Here is a 15,013-nt window from a genome sequence, read left to right as displayed (position 1 = left end):
TTTTCTGGAACTCTCTTGCTTTTTTGATGATCCAGCAGATATTGGCAATTTGATCTCTGGTTCCTCTGCCTTTTCTAAATCCAGCATGAACATCTGGAAGTTCACAGTTTATGTATTGTTGAAGCCTGGCTTGGAGAATTTTGAGCATTATTTTACTAGCGTGTGAGATGAGCGCATCTGTGTGGTAGTTGGAGCATTCTTTGGCATTGCCTTTCTTAGGGATTACCTTGCCAAACTATGGTGGAGGTAATAAAGGTAATGGAGGCCTCCCTCAAAAGGTCCCATGCACGCACTGCTACACTCAGTGACCCCAGCCCTGCAGCAGGCCACCACCACCCCTTTCCATGCCTTTGCTGGAGACTCCTGAACACTTATGGGCAAGTCTGGGTTAGTCTCTTGTGGGGTCACTGCTCCTTTCTCCTGGATCCTGGAGAACAAAGCAAAGTTCTGTTTGTGCCCACCAACAGTTTGTTTCCTAGTCCTGTGTAAGTTCTGGCTGCTATTAATATTGGCTAGCATACATTAGTAGTAATCATATTCCCCATATTATAGTAAATATGTACTTTCATGTGATCCTTTTAACAAATCTGAGGAGTGTATATTATCATTAATATTGATTTGCAGATGAGAAAACCTAGGTTTGGAGAGACAATGGCATATACCTTAATTATGAATCAGCCAAGGTGTGAACCTTGAGCCCAGGCATCTGGTCACTGAGCTCTACCTCTTGATAAGGATGGTTAGATTGTTTTCACTCTACTGCTAATACCAATGCTTCATTTCCAGCAATTTGTAGCACAAGTTTCATTCTATCTCTTTCTATAATCCAGAGTAATCATTAGGGTCTCAATTTGCATAGTGTTTTATTTTCTACTCAGCAGCTCATTATTATTATTTAAAATTTACAATATTGAATCATTCCAGTTCTTTGCTTTGTAGACAGAATGAAGGATCACAAGAATTATGCCTAAATTAAAAACATTTTCCTTAGTTTTCAGTGTCTCATAGATGAGACCAAGAACAAAGAACCAGAACAAAGATATGGAGGGCTTTAGGTACTACCTCGTATAACTTTGTTACTGAGATAGTTGTTTTAGTTCGAGTCGTTTTAGCAAATAACCATAAACTGGGTAGTTTATGCAACGAATTTTATTTTTTAAAGTTTGAGAGTCTAAGAAGTCCAGGTTCAATGTGCCAGCAGATTTGGTGTCTCGTGAGACCTGCTTCCTGAATCTTGAGTAGATTGTATCCTCACACAGCAGAAGGAGGGTGAGTAAGCTCTCTGGGGTCTCTTTCATAAGGGCACTAATTTCATTCATCAGGGAACCACCCTTATGACTTAATTACTTCCCACCTTCTTATACTGTCACTTTGGGAGTTCAGATTTCAAAATAAGAATTTAGGGGAAGTTGTAATATTCAGTCCATAAAATTAGTTTTAGAGTTTCTTTAGAAAGATGGGCATTTTATTTGTAACAATGTGATATTAAAAAATCAGAGTTGCATTTTTGGTTCTTGATGTATTTCTTTCATCTGAAATCGTAATTTTTCCCTTGGCTTGTTACACAGAAAGGTGAAAGTCACTCAATTGTGTCTGAATCTTTGTAACACCATGGACTGTAGAGTACATGAAATTTTCCGGGCTAGAATACTGGAGTGAGAAGCCTTTCCCTTCTCCAGGGGATCTTCTCAACCCAGGGATCAAACCCAGGTCTCCTGCATTGCAGGCGGATTCCTTACCAGCTGAGCCATAAGCGAAGCCCAGGAATACCGGAGTGGGTAGCCTATCCCTTCTTCAGCAGATCTTCCTGACCCAGGAATCGAACTAGGGTCTCCTACATTGCAGGCAGATTCCTTACCAACTGAGCTATCAGGGAAGCCTGAGTTGCACAGAGAGTCATAGTATTGAGGGCAAGAGGAGAAGAGGGTGGCAGAGGATGAGAGGGCTGGATGGCATCATCAACACAATGGACATGAGTTTGAGAAAACTCCAAGAGAGAGTGAAGGAGAGGGAAGCCTGGCATGCTGCAGCCCATGGAGTTGCAAACAGTCTGATACGACTTAGTGACTGTATAACAACAAATGCATATCATATATGAGAAGCAGCTAGCTGACTGAATGAGTGAACAAATGCCGAGGCAGGGGGTTGCTTAGGTTTGATGATCGCTCAGCTTTTAATGTTTGTGTCACCTTCAGTTCACTTCAGTTCACTTCAATTCAGTTGTGTCCGACTCTTTGTGACCCCATGAATCACAGCACGCCAGGCCTCCCTGTCCATCACCAACTCCCGGAGTTCACTCAAACTCATGTCCATCGAGTTGGTGATGCCATCCAGCCATCTCATTCTCTGTCGTCCTCGTCTCCTCCTGCCCCCAATCCCTCCCAGAATCAGAGTCTTTTCCAGTGAGTCAACTCGTCGCATGAGGTGGTCAAAGTATTGGGGTTTCAGCTTTAGCATCAGTCCTTCCAGTGAACACCCAGGATTGATTTCCCCCAGAATGGACTGGTTGGATCTCCTTGCAGTCCAAGGGACTCTCAAGACTCTTCTCTAGCACCACAGTTCAAAAGCATCAATTCTTTGGTGATCAGCCTTCTTCACAGTCCAACTCTCACATCCATACATGACCACTGGAAAAACCATAACCTTGACTAGACGGACCTTTGTTGGCAAAGTAATGTCTCTGCCTTTTAATATGCTATCTAGGTTGGTCATAACTTTCCTTCCAAGGAGTAAGCGTCTTTTAATGTGTCACCTTAGGGCTTCCCTGATAGTTCAGTTGGTAAACAATCCGCCTGCAATGCAGGACACCTCAGTTCAATTCCTAGGTCAGGAAAATCCACTGGAGAAAGGATAGGCTACCCACTCCAGTATTCTCAGACTTCCCTTGTGGCTCAGCTGGTAAAGAATCTGCCTGCAATGCAGGAGACCCCGGTTTGACTCCTGGATTGGGAACATCCCCTGGAGAAGCAAAAGGCTACCCACTCCAATATTCTGTCCTGAAGAATTCCTTAGACTGCTGGACACAACTGAGCAACTTGCACTTTCTCTTCACTTTCACCTTGGGCAAGTTCTTTAATGTCTTTGTATCTTTGAGTCATTCGTAAGACAGAAAAAATTTATATTTAAAAACATGGCTTGATGGAAAAACTAAATTATTTAATTGAGGCAGAACATTTGAACACTCAGTCAGTTCAGTTCAGTTCAGTCGCTCAGTCGTGTCCGACTCTCGCGACTCCATGAATCACAGCATGCCAGGCCTCCCTGTCCATCACCAACTCCCAGAGTTCACTCAAACTCATGTCCACAGAGTCGGTGATGCCATCCAGCCATCTCATTCTCTGTCGTCCCCTTCTCCTCCCGCCCTCAACCTTTCCTAGCATCAGAGTCTTTTCCAGTGAGTCAACTCGTCGCATGAGGTGGCCAAAGTATTGGAGTTTCAGCTTTAGCATCAGTCCTTCCAATGAACACCCAGGATTGAGCTCCTTTAGAATGGACTGGTTGGATCTCCTTGCAGTACAAGTAGTGCAATAAATGCTACCTAGTACATGGAGAAAACCCTGTTGTCTGCCTCTCAATAAAAGTTAGCCTTCCTGCTCTCTAGAGGCTTCTGGAGGTCTTGCTTTAAAACAGGAGGGACTGATAGCCTTCCTGATGGCTTATATTTTACCATGTATCCTTATGTTTCTATTATCCACTGATTTACTTGGTAGGAATAGTATTTATAATCCAGAGTTCTCAAAGTCTTGCCTGTAATGGTCTTGGCCTGCATTGCTGTCAGAGTACAGTGCATTGGATTAAAACAGAAATCTTTCTAAGGCAAATTGAATGAAGAGAGTGCTAGAATTCAAGGCACTCTCTCTCATGCTCTCACCTTGTCTTCTTCCTGCACATCCACATCTGCTTCATTCTTCCTCCTCAACAGACTGTCGTTCTCTGGATCTGAGGTCCCAGGACAGAGAGTGGATGGTTACCAAAGGTTCCTCAGTTTGCTTGCCATGTTCTGGACACATGGTCTAACTGTAACTCTGTCTCTTACATCAATTCCAAATCCCCAGAAGAGGCCCTGACTGGCACTTCTCATTAAGGAGCCCAATCAGCTGACTTGGGAGACAGACTCACACTGCAAAAACAAACAAATAAACAAATGGTCTTCCTTGGTGGAAAGATTCAATATTTTTTTTGGAGTTCAAAGTGAAAGCAGATCTACGTTATGCAGCACCATGACACTTTCTAAGTAATACAGAAGGGTAGGAACATTGCTTTTTAATCCATTTGAGCCCATGGCATTTCTGTGTAACTATCAAACATCCATGCCCTGTTCTTTCCACTTTATCCTATTAAGCAGCTCAGGGGAGGCCCTATTTAATATTATGCTGAACACTGTTAGAGCAATGCAGAGCTTTCTCCTTGTTCAATTCTGATTGACCAGGAGATACATTTCCAGGAGTGTCTTGGTGTTTATTGCTTTAGTTTATAAATGGATTATGATCTCCAGTTATGGACAAATGATCACTTGAGGAATCATTTCAGGAGTCCCAGTTGAAGGTGGTTGGCTAAAATTCTCCGGGAATTATGAATGGCATATTCTATTCTGTGTGTATGTACTCAGGCATGTCCCACTCTTTTTGACCCCATCGACTGTAACCCGCCTGATTCCTCTGTCCATGGAATTTTCCAGGCTATGATCCTGGAGCAGGTTGCCATTTCCTCCTCCAGGGTATCTTCCTGACCCAGGGATCAAATCCATGTCTCTTACATCTCCTGCATTGGCTGGCAGATTCTTTTACCACTGTACCACCTGAGTAAGCCATGCTCTACCCAGTCTTCTGTTGTTTTGTTATTAATTGGCAGTCACTGATTTTTTTTTGATAGGAGAAATTCATGCTGCATTCTGGCCTTGTTCTCTGTGGAAGAAAATGAACACTCTTCATCAAAACCAAAGCTCAATTTTTCATGGTTTCAGTTTTCCTTTTCTGCTGGTCATATGAGTTGTCTTTTTGTTTCCTATGGCAGATACGTTTAGTAAATTAAGCATATATAAAGGAAAGAATTTACCTGCAATACTTCTCATGAATTTATAAAATAATTAGGCTATTAAATATGAATTAAATCAACATTAAAATCCTATATTGGTGAATTTTCAACAATATGAAAGACCATCATTTTTAAAATACGCCATACCAATTTCTAAAAAGTTTAAAACACTTATATTTGCATTGTAATTTTTCCCTTAAGAAGCCATTGCAGTTATCCGTGACTTCTTCTCAATCCCATTCCTTTCCCTGCTTACCTAACACTGTTCATGGCCCATGTGAACACACTTTCATGAATGTCATGTTTTATAACTTGATTTAGGTAAATGATTTTATATTCACTACTTTCTTACAGGTTGTTTTTCTTTTATTGATTTTTTTAAGCTCAACATTAAGCTTTTGAAATTAATCCATGCTCATACATCTAGCTGCAGTTTAAGCATTTTGATTACTGTATAGTTTTCAATTATATGCTTGTATTAACAATTTATCCATTCTCTAATTGATAGACTTTTAGTTTGTTTTCAGTCATTTAAAATCTTCCTTTAAAAACTGGGTACAATCAATATAAAAAAAGCATGGACATTTGTAGACATCTATGTAACAATCGCTCAGATCAAGATGAAGAATATTTTTAACTCCTCAAAAGATCCTGTCATGTTCTTTTCTGGTTAGTACTCCCCTTTCCCCATTCACTCACCTATAGCAACTACTTATTTCTATCAGTATATTTTTATTTTCTTCTATTTTAGGAATTTGTATAAGTGAACTATATTATAAGCAAATTATATTGTATATATTTTCTGGCTTCTTTTCCTATAAACGTTTTTAAAGGTTTATCTGTTATCATGTGGTGTAGTCCACCATACTTTCTACATGTTTGTTCTCCTATTGATAGGCATTGGATTTTTTTCCAGTTTGGGGATACTGATGCCATTTTTATTTGATTATTCATGTGTCTTGATTTATAGAATTATTGATATATTCTGGATCTAACTGCTTTGTCACGCATATGTGCAGGGAATATTTTTCCCACTATGTGGTTTTGATATATTTTCTAATATATATAATTTCTAAGAAATATATATGATAATATCATATGTGAAACGAATCGCCAGTACAGGTTTGATGCATGATACAGGATGCTCGGGGCTGGTGTACTGGGATGAATCAGAGGGATGGGATGGGGAGGGAGGTGGGAGAGGAGTTCAAGATGGGGAACACATGTACACCCGGGGCAGATTCATGTCAATGTATGGTAAAACCAATACAGTAATATAAAGTAATTAGCCTCCAATTAAATAAATACATTTTAAAAAAGAAATATATAGAAAGTATACTTCTATATATTTTCTAATATATGTAATTTGTAATTCTTGATAAGTAGATGTTATATATATATATATATATATATGTATACACACACACACACACACTTCTGATTAGTGCTTTTAGAGTTTGTTCTAAGAAGTCTTTATTTATATCAGAGTACTTTATTGCTAGAAAACTTCATGTATTAGTAAAGTACTCATAAAGTAGAGTTTGTAGGAGTTGCAGTATTTTATTCCTTATATCAGTAACTTTTTTTTATTCTTTAATAAGTCCAGCTATTGGTTTGTAAATTTTATTAATTTTAACAAAACCCTGCTACTGCTTTCATTGACTCTTCTCTACTATTTGTCTATGTTGTGTTTAGCTAAATTCATTTCTATTTCCTTTGTCCTACTTACTTTGGTTTTAATTTGCTTTTCTAGTTTCTTGAAGTAGGAGCATAGATAGTAAATGTTTACCTCTTTGGTCATCCCTAAGTCTAAAAATGCAATAAACGCTATGTATTTCCCCCTAAGAACTTTGTTAGCTGAAGTCCACAAATTTTATCTTACATTTTATTATTATTCAATTTGAAACATTTTCTAACGTTTTATGTATATTCTTTTGCTTATGAGTGTAAGCTATGGTATAATTCCCAAATATTTGGAATTGTCTAGTTATCTTATTGTTATTAATATTTAATACAGTTGTGATCAGAGAATATACACTGTATTAATTTTAATATCATAATAACTATTGACATTTTTATAGCTGAATATATAGTTTACCTTTGTGAATGTTTATGAGCACTTGAAATATGCACTGTGCAGTTGGTTATGTGTAGTGATAAAGGGGCTTCCCCTGTGGCTCAGATGATAAAAGAATTTGCCTGCAATGCAGATACAGGTTCAATCCCTGGATCAGGATGTTCCCTTGGAGAAAAATGGCAGCCTAGTCCAGCATTCTTACCTGGGAAATCCCATTAACAGAGGAGCCTGGTGGGCTATAGTCCTTGGGATCACAAGATTTAGATACGAGTTAGTGACTAAACCACCTCCACCATCAATGATAAAGACAATTAGCTCTAGTGTTCTAGTTAATGATAGCATTGTCCAAATTATTATTCTTGTTTAATGTGTATTTATTTTATTAATTATTGAAATATATGTTCTGAAATCTCTATAAATATGAAGCTATCGACTTCTAATTTTCTTAATTTTTCCTTTGTTTATTTCAAGTTCTGTTAGGTGCATATGGGTTTCCCCGGTGGCTCAGATGGTAAAGTATCTGCCTGCAATGAAGGAGACCCAGGTTCCATCCTTCAGTCAGGAAGATCCCCTGGAGAAAGGGAATAGCTACCCACTCCAATATTATTGCCTGGGGCATCCCATGGACAGAAAAGCCTGGTGGTCTACCTTCCATTGGGTAGCAAAGAGTAGGACATGACTCTTTATTTTTATTTAATTACATATACATTTCGTTTCAACATATGTTCTAAATGAATTAATCCTTCTACTATTAATAAAATGTACCTTTCTATGTCTATATATTTACTTTAAAGTCTGTTTTTTCTAAGCCAGTTTTCTTCCACTTACTCTATGCATTGTATGTTTTCTGCCTTCATCTTTTCAACCTGTTAAGTCTATGGGCAAAGTATTGTTTTAAAACACACTTTCTATTCTAGTTTGATAGTCTTAGACTTTTAATTAACATGTTTACTCCATCTACATTTGGTATAATTGATGTATCAGTTCAAGTTCACCAGCTTTGTATTGGTTGCATATTTATCCTGTTTGCTCTTTATTTTTCTGATATGCTTATTTTTGCTGTTCTATTCTGTATATTCTGCATTTTCTTGAACTTTTTGAGTATTATTATACATTATTTTGTCTTCTTTATTGCTTTCTAAAAATTTCTCCTTGCATATGTTTTAAGATGTTCCTTATATCTCTAAGTTAAAGCTTGTGCTTTAAAAGAGAAATTGCAAAAAAAAAAAAAAAATTTTTTTTTTTTTTAAACTGTGGGATATCTCTCCATGTGTTGTAGCACAGATGCCAGGTTTTCCACTTGCTGGGATGTTCTCTGTGCTTTCCCACAGTGTTTTTTACTTTCTGCATGTCAGGGGTTTTTTAGTACCACTGTCATTCCCTCCACCTTGAGCAGTTAGTGGCTCTGAGTCTGGAAATACCCCAGATGCCTAACAATGGTTTTCCTTGGTTCACCTGTCCTGTCCTTACTCTTGTAGTTAAAGAGCCTAGGATTGCTCAAGGAATTCCTCTCAAGTAGTTTCTCATCAGTTCTTGAGGTATTAAGGAATTTCCTCTTGAGAAATTCTCAAGGAATTTCTACCAGTTCTTGAGGTCCAGCCTCTTCCACTCAGAAAAAGTATCTTTAAGATATGCATAAATTACATGTAAATGTTTTTATATTTTGTTGACTAGTATTCACTTGTGCAGAAACACCAAAATTTGTTTATATATTCTTCTGTTGCTGGAAATTTGGCTTGTCTCCAGTTTTTGACTACCATAAATAAATCTCTGGACATTTGTATACATATCTTTTATATCTTTATGGAGACATGCTGTCATTTTCTCTAATGAATATATATACACACACACTAATGATGTTTAATGATGTTGAACACCTTTTCATGTGCTTATTTTCTTGCCATTTCCTTGGTAATGTATCTTTTAATCTTTTTATCATTATTCTCTGAATTTTATAATTATATTGGGTTTTAGAAATCGTTATATACTCTGGAAAAAAGTAATTTAACAGATATATGACTGGAAAATCTTTTCTTCAAATTTGTGTCTTGTCTTTTAATTCTCTTAAAAGTTTGTTTTTACAAAGAGGAATTCTTATTTTTTATTAAGATAAATTTTTCAATTTTTCCTTTGATTATACTTTAGTTGTCATATATAACAAATTTTAGCCTATCAAAAAACCACAATGATTTTCTCCAATGTTTTCTTTCAGGAATGTTATAGTTTAGGCTATTACATTTAGTCCATAATTATTTTGAATCAACATGTGTATCTGGTGTGAGATATAAAGTTTATATTTTTGCCTTAAAGTGAAAATGAGCATCACCAATCGTGTCCTACTCTTTGTGACCCCATGGACTGTATAGCCTGCCAGGCTCCTCTGACCATGGAATTCTCCAGGTGAGAATACTGGAGTGGGTTGCCATTTCCTTCTCCAGGGGGTCTTCCCAACCCACGGATCAAATCCAGGTTTCCTGTGTTGCAGGCAGATTCTTTACTGTCTGAGCCATCAGGGAAGCCATATTTTTGCATACTGATATCCAATATTCTTAGGGCTTCCCTTGTATCAGTATGCAAAAAGTTGGCTTCCCTGATGGCTCAGACGGTAAAGAATCTGCCTGCAATGCAGGAAACCCCAGTATGATTCCTAGGTCCAGCAGATCCACTGGAGAAGGGATAGGCTACCCAATCCACTGTTCTTGATTACTTTACCTTTATAATAAGTCTTTCAACTCAGTTTTTCTTTTGTGTTTTTATTCCCAAAATTATTTTGGCTATTTTTGATCCTTTCCATATAAATTTTAAATTTCCATATAAATGTTAGAATTAGCTTCTCAATTTCTAGGGAAGAAACCCTCTGATGAAGTGCTGACCGGAATTTCATTGGGTTCATAGATGTGGAGAACTGACATCTGAAGAATACTGAGTATTCTTAGCCAGAATGCATTATAGAATCCAGTTTCTTTATTTCTTCTATAACTTCTCTTAGAAATGTTCTACAATTTTCACTGTACATATCTTTTATATTTTATAAGGTTTTTATTTGTTCAATGATTTTATGCTATTGTAAATGGTAATATTTTCCACATTTTGATCTCTAATTGTTCATTGTCAGCATGTAGAAATAAAATTGATTTTCATGTGTTGATTTGTATTCTCTCACATCACTAGTGGAGAAGGAAATGGCAACCCGCTCCAGTATTCTTGCCTGGAGAATACTATGGACAGAGGAGCCTGGTGGGCTACAGTCCACGGGGTTGCGCAGAGTCAGACACCACTGAAGCGACTTAGCAGCAGCAACAGCAGCACATCACTAGATTTACTGATTATTTCTTATAACTTTTTGTAGATTCTGTAGAACCTTCTAAACACGATAATGGTGTATGCCATAAATTTCATTTTTACTTCTTCTTTTCAAGTTCAGTGGTTTTTATTGCTTTTTCTTTATTGGTTTAGTTAGGAACTTCTGTGCTGTGATACAAAGAAGTAGTGAGAGTATACACTTTTGCCTGGTGCTGGACTTTAAGAAGAATTCAGATATTCATCTCTAAGGTGATATTTGCAATAAATTTTTCATAATTGCTTTGTGTCATGTTGAGGAAATTCCCTTTCACCCACAGTTTGCTAAAAGTTTTTTATCATGAAATGACATTATCACAGGATTTTTTAGGCACATACTAAGGAAATCATGTGTCTTTTCCTTCTTCAGCCTATTGATGTTATAAATTACTACCTTGATCAATTTTCAGATGTTGAATCAACATTTTATTCCTGGAATAAACCCTACTTTGTCATTAGGTATCATATTTTTGGATGTTTTTGGATCCCATTTGTTATTATTGTTGAGAAATTTTGCATCTATTCATGGTGTATATGATCTGTTGTTTACCTTTCTCTCAGTGTCTTTTTCTGGTTTTAATATTAGGTTAATTGTGGTTACATGAAAAGTGTAGGGGAGTGTTCCATGTTCCTTTCACTTCAACATTGTCTACTCAATTGTGTACAATTAGAATTGATTCGTCTTAAGGAATGATTGGCAGGATTGGTCAATGAAGTTGTTTGTTCTGAAGATTTTATAGTTAAAGGTTTTACTTAGAAAGTCTATTTCTTTCCAGTTTATACATTATTCTGGATGCTTTTAAGATTCTAATTCATTTTAAGAATTTTTTCACTCGTTACAAGAAATGTTTTTATGATGTTCTTGTGTGATTTCTTTCATATGTCTTATACTTGGAGTTTATCAAATTGCTTCAATACATGTGTTTATTGTTTTCATCAAATTTGAAAAGCTTTATTAATACAAAGATTACTTCTCTCTCTACTCCTGCTGTTTCCTCATATAAGGACTTCAATAACTCAAACTTTATGTCACTTGCAAAATTTATCCCACAGTACACTAATGAGCTGTTTATTTTGAAGTCTCCGTTTCATATTTGGAAAGTTTACTTAGCTGTGTTTTCTGACATCAAGGAACTCTGAGAGATGGTGCTATTCTTCATCACTAAGATGGTGAAGATAAAGAACTTAGTGATTTGAGTTCCTAACTGCTTCAATCTCTTCAAGAGTAAATGACTATACATTTATTTTTGCTAGGCCCAGTACTATTAATTTATTTAAATTTAATGCATTATGAAAAAGATTATCATAGGAAGAGTGCATCCATTCAACAATTATTTACTGAAGGACAGGTAATTTGTGATAGACAATAAATGTATAATGCATCATCCTTGCTTTTTAGGAACTTATATTTTTTGTTTGCTTGTTTATTTTTATTGTAAAATAATTAGCCTCCAATTAAAATAAGTGAATTTTTTAAAAAAGGAACTTATATTTTAAAGGGCGAGATTAATATATGTTTCAGAAGAATCAATAGTACAGAATGCTAACAAGTCCCTTTGGTATATGGGACGAGGTAAGATTTCCCAGCTCTTTGGTATTTATACCTTGTATAATGCATAGAATTGTTAAATGAGTGCATTTTGCTCCCATGGATTAGATTACATTATATAGCACAACTGAATTTAAGATGGGGTAGTTAGCCATGTGGGCTTGATGTAATCACATGAACCCTTCAAAAGCAGATCATTTCAGAGAAGTCAGAGGTCAGAGATATTAGAAGAGTGAGATGGATGTGACATGGAGGAGATTCCTTTTGCTGAGATGAAGGGGCTGTGGTATGAGAATGTGAGTGTCGCCTCTAGGATCTGAGAGTGTTCCTGGCTAACAGACAGCAAGAAGATGAGGATTTGGGTACTAAAATGCTGGGAACTAAACTCTAGCAATAACATGAATGAACTTGGAAGTGGACTCTGAGCTCCAGGCAACACCTTGACTGCAGCCTAAGCAGAGAACTCAGCAACACTGTACTGGACTTCTGACTGATAGAACTGTGACTTATGTGTGGGTATTGTTTTGAGCTGCCAAAGTCATAGTCATTTGTTATTCAGTAATAGGAAACTGTACAAGCAGTATATAGTGAGCATCATATGAAACTAAAATGACAACTGTACAATAGAGAGATTACATTTGGCTGGAGACAGTCAGGGAAGGCTTTATAGTATATATTAAAATGAGTGAGTTTTGAGATTGGCAGGGGATTAGGAAATGAAAATAAAATCTAAGCAAAAGGACTACCATAGTAACAGAGTCAGAAAAATGGAAAATACATTTTTATTAGTTAGAGCAGACTTTTTTCCACAAAATTTAAAATTGAGAAGACTTGGAATTAAGGTTCTCAATGTCATCCAGGGCCAGTTTTGTTAGAATCATTAAAAATATTTCCTCAAGTATAAATTCCCATGATCTTTACCAGACCAATTTAATGAGAATCTCTGATTCTGAGATTTTTTAAAATCTCTCCAGGTAATTCTTACACTTACTAAAATTTGTTTTAGCTCAAGAACAAAAACTATCAGAGTAAGAATTTGGGAGAGGACCTTTTTGTCCAAATTTCCTTGATTTCTTTTCCTATTTTTTTTTAAATGTAAAATTGATGTGGTCAAAAAGGTATTGTAAAAATTTTGAAGTTTGTAGTTTAGACAACTGGAAGAGGAAGACAACGAACAGGTGAAAATTATAGCCTTCTGTAATAGTAAAATTAAATTGATACACTCGAAACGTAGTGGCAGTAGGAAGGAAAGAGTGAGATGCCTATCAGCAAAATGTAAAAGAAATATGAATAAGACTTGATGGCTAATTTGATGTTTGCCTACTTTCTGAGAAGACAAAATGTAGGAGGAAAAGCAAAATTCCTCAAGGTACCCCATTGTGAAGTTCAAGTTAGACTGTGGAGGAATAAGTGGGTGAGGATTTGGTATTTGGTAAATAAGCTTTGTGGCAAGACTGGAATGCAAATTGATTTTTGCTGTTTTAGAAATGATAACTGAATTGACTATCTTTTGCTTAGCTCTTATTTTTGAGAGAATTGATCTTAGAAATGCTAATTCTGTGTTTCCATTGTATGTATGTGTGTGTGTGTTTATTGCCCCAATAAGTATCCAAATTATTATTCATTCAGTATTTTCTTAGTGTTTACTTCAGACTTGTAACTCATACTATAAATGTTGATTACATGACAAAAACACATATATGACTGGAATTATATGTGGCATCAGTAATCATTTTCACATTAAGTTGTTTGAAAGAAATCTTTCTTAGCTTAAGGTCAATAATTAATAAATACCATTTTACACTGATAGAGTCCTAATGGTAAGGTCTATATTTTACTTGCTTTAGTTAGGTAAATGGGAGGATAGATGAGAATTGTGAAAAAAAATTGAAGATACTCATTTGACATATTGATGTGTCATGTGCTATCACATGAATTAACCAAGATTTCATTATAATACATGTGTGCTTTTTAGTGTAATTTTCTAAATGATGAAAGTGAAAGTGTTAGTCGCCCAGTCATGTCCGACTCTTTGTGACTCCATTGACTGTAACCCGCCAGGGGATTACATGTCCATGGGATTTCCCAGGCAAGAATACTGGAGTGGGTTGCTGTTTCCTTCTCCAGGCGATGTTCCTGACCCAGGGATCACACCCAGGTCTTTTGCACTGCAGGTAGATTCTTTACCATCTGAGCCACCAAGGAAACCCTACTTTCTAAATGATAATACTGTATCTTTAAGGTGTTCTTCCTCATCTTGGAAAACAAATATAGTTTATAACTCAAGACCTTACTGCTCAGCCACCACTGTGCTTTAATCTACATTATAAATCCCAGGAAACTGATCTAAACGAAGAGCTATACTTGCTTTTAAATGAGATGTGTGTATCAGCTGTTTATGGCAGATATACAGTTTCTATGAGAATTTAAGAAAGGAAGGTAGGGAAGGAAGGAGTGAAGGCAGAATAGAAGTGGGAATAACAAAGAAAAAAAGTGATTTCCATGGGCAGGCTACTACAGAAAGTATTTGTGAACCAGGTAAGAGGTCATGATGGCAACTACTAGCCTAGTGCTAGAGAGTCAGTCTCTGTGTTTATAAGGCTAAGGTCATGGTCACTAACTAGGTAATACAAAAAAAGTCTGTTTTTGTAAAATGCACAAGCAGATTGTTTCAGGGGAGCATTTTCAGGAACATCAAATTGCCCTCCTAATTAAATTTCTGTATCATTCAAGTATATACCTCTGTATCTTTTTAAATCAATATTAATATTAATAGTTTCTATGCATAGCTCCACGGAGATAGTAATTAACAACAGAATAAATTAATGAATTCCAAAGTTCACACACATGCTAAATCAGGACTTACTGTACTTAACACTGAGGATATTCTATAAACCATTATTTTACAAATCTCTAAGGTTACTTGATGTACTCCTTTTACTATTTGGAACCAGTCTGTTGTTCCATGTCCAGTTCTAACTGTTGCTTCCTGACCTGAATACAGGTTTCTCAAG

The 15,013-nt window shown here is 36.4% G+C and overlaps 1 long non-coding RNA gene across 1 annotated transcript in view; it reads left to right on the top strand.

Moving 5' to 3' along the window:
• Positions 1 to 10,664, top strand: part of LOC129555794 (uncharacterized) — a 243,003-nt gene extending 232,339 nt beyond the window's left edge. Inside the window, exon 4 of the long non-coding RNA XR_008685812.2 lies at positions 10,568 to 10,664. This is a non-coding gene — a long non-coding RNA (uncharacterized LOC129555794). The remainder of the gene's footprint in view (positions 1 to 10,567) is intronic.
• Positions 10,665 to 15,013: the final 4,349 nt, after the last annotated feature.

Source organism: Moschus berezovskii, chromosome 12 (genome assembly GCF_049115385.1).
Source record: "Moschus berezovskii isolate FMDL1 chromosome 12, NW_MosBer_1.0, whole genome shotgun sequence".
Classification (NCBI taxonomy): Eukaryota; Metazoa; Chordata; class Mammalia; order Artiodactyla; family Moschidae; genus Moschus; species Moschus berezovskii.
Note: the sequence above shows the minus strand (reverse complement) of the source record. Positions and strands in the feature narration are given on the sequence as shown.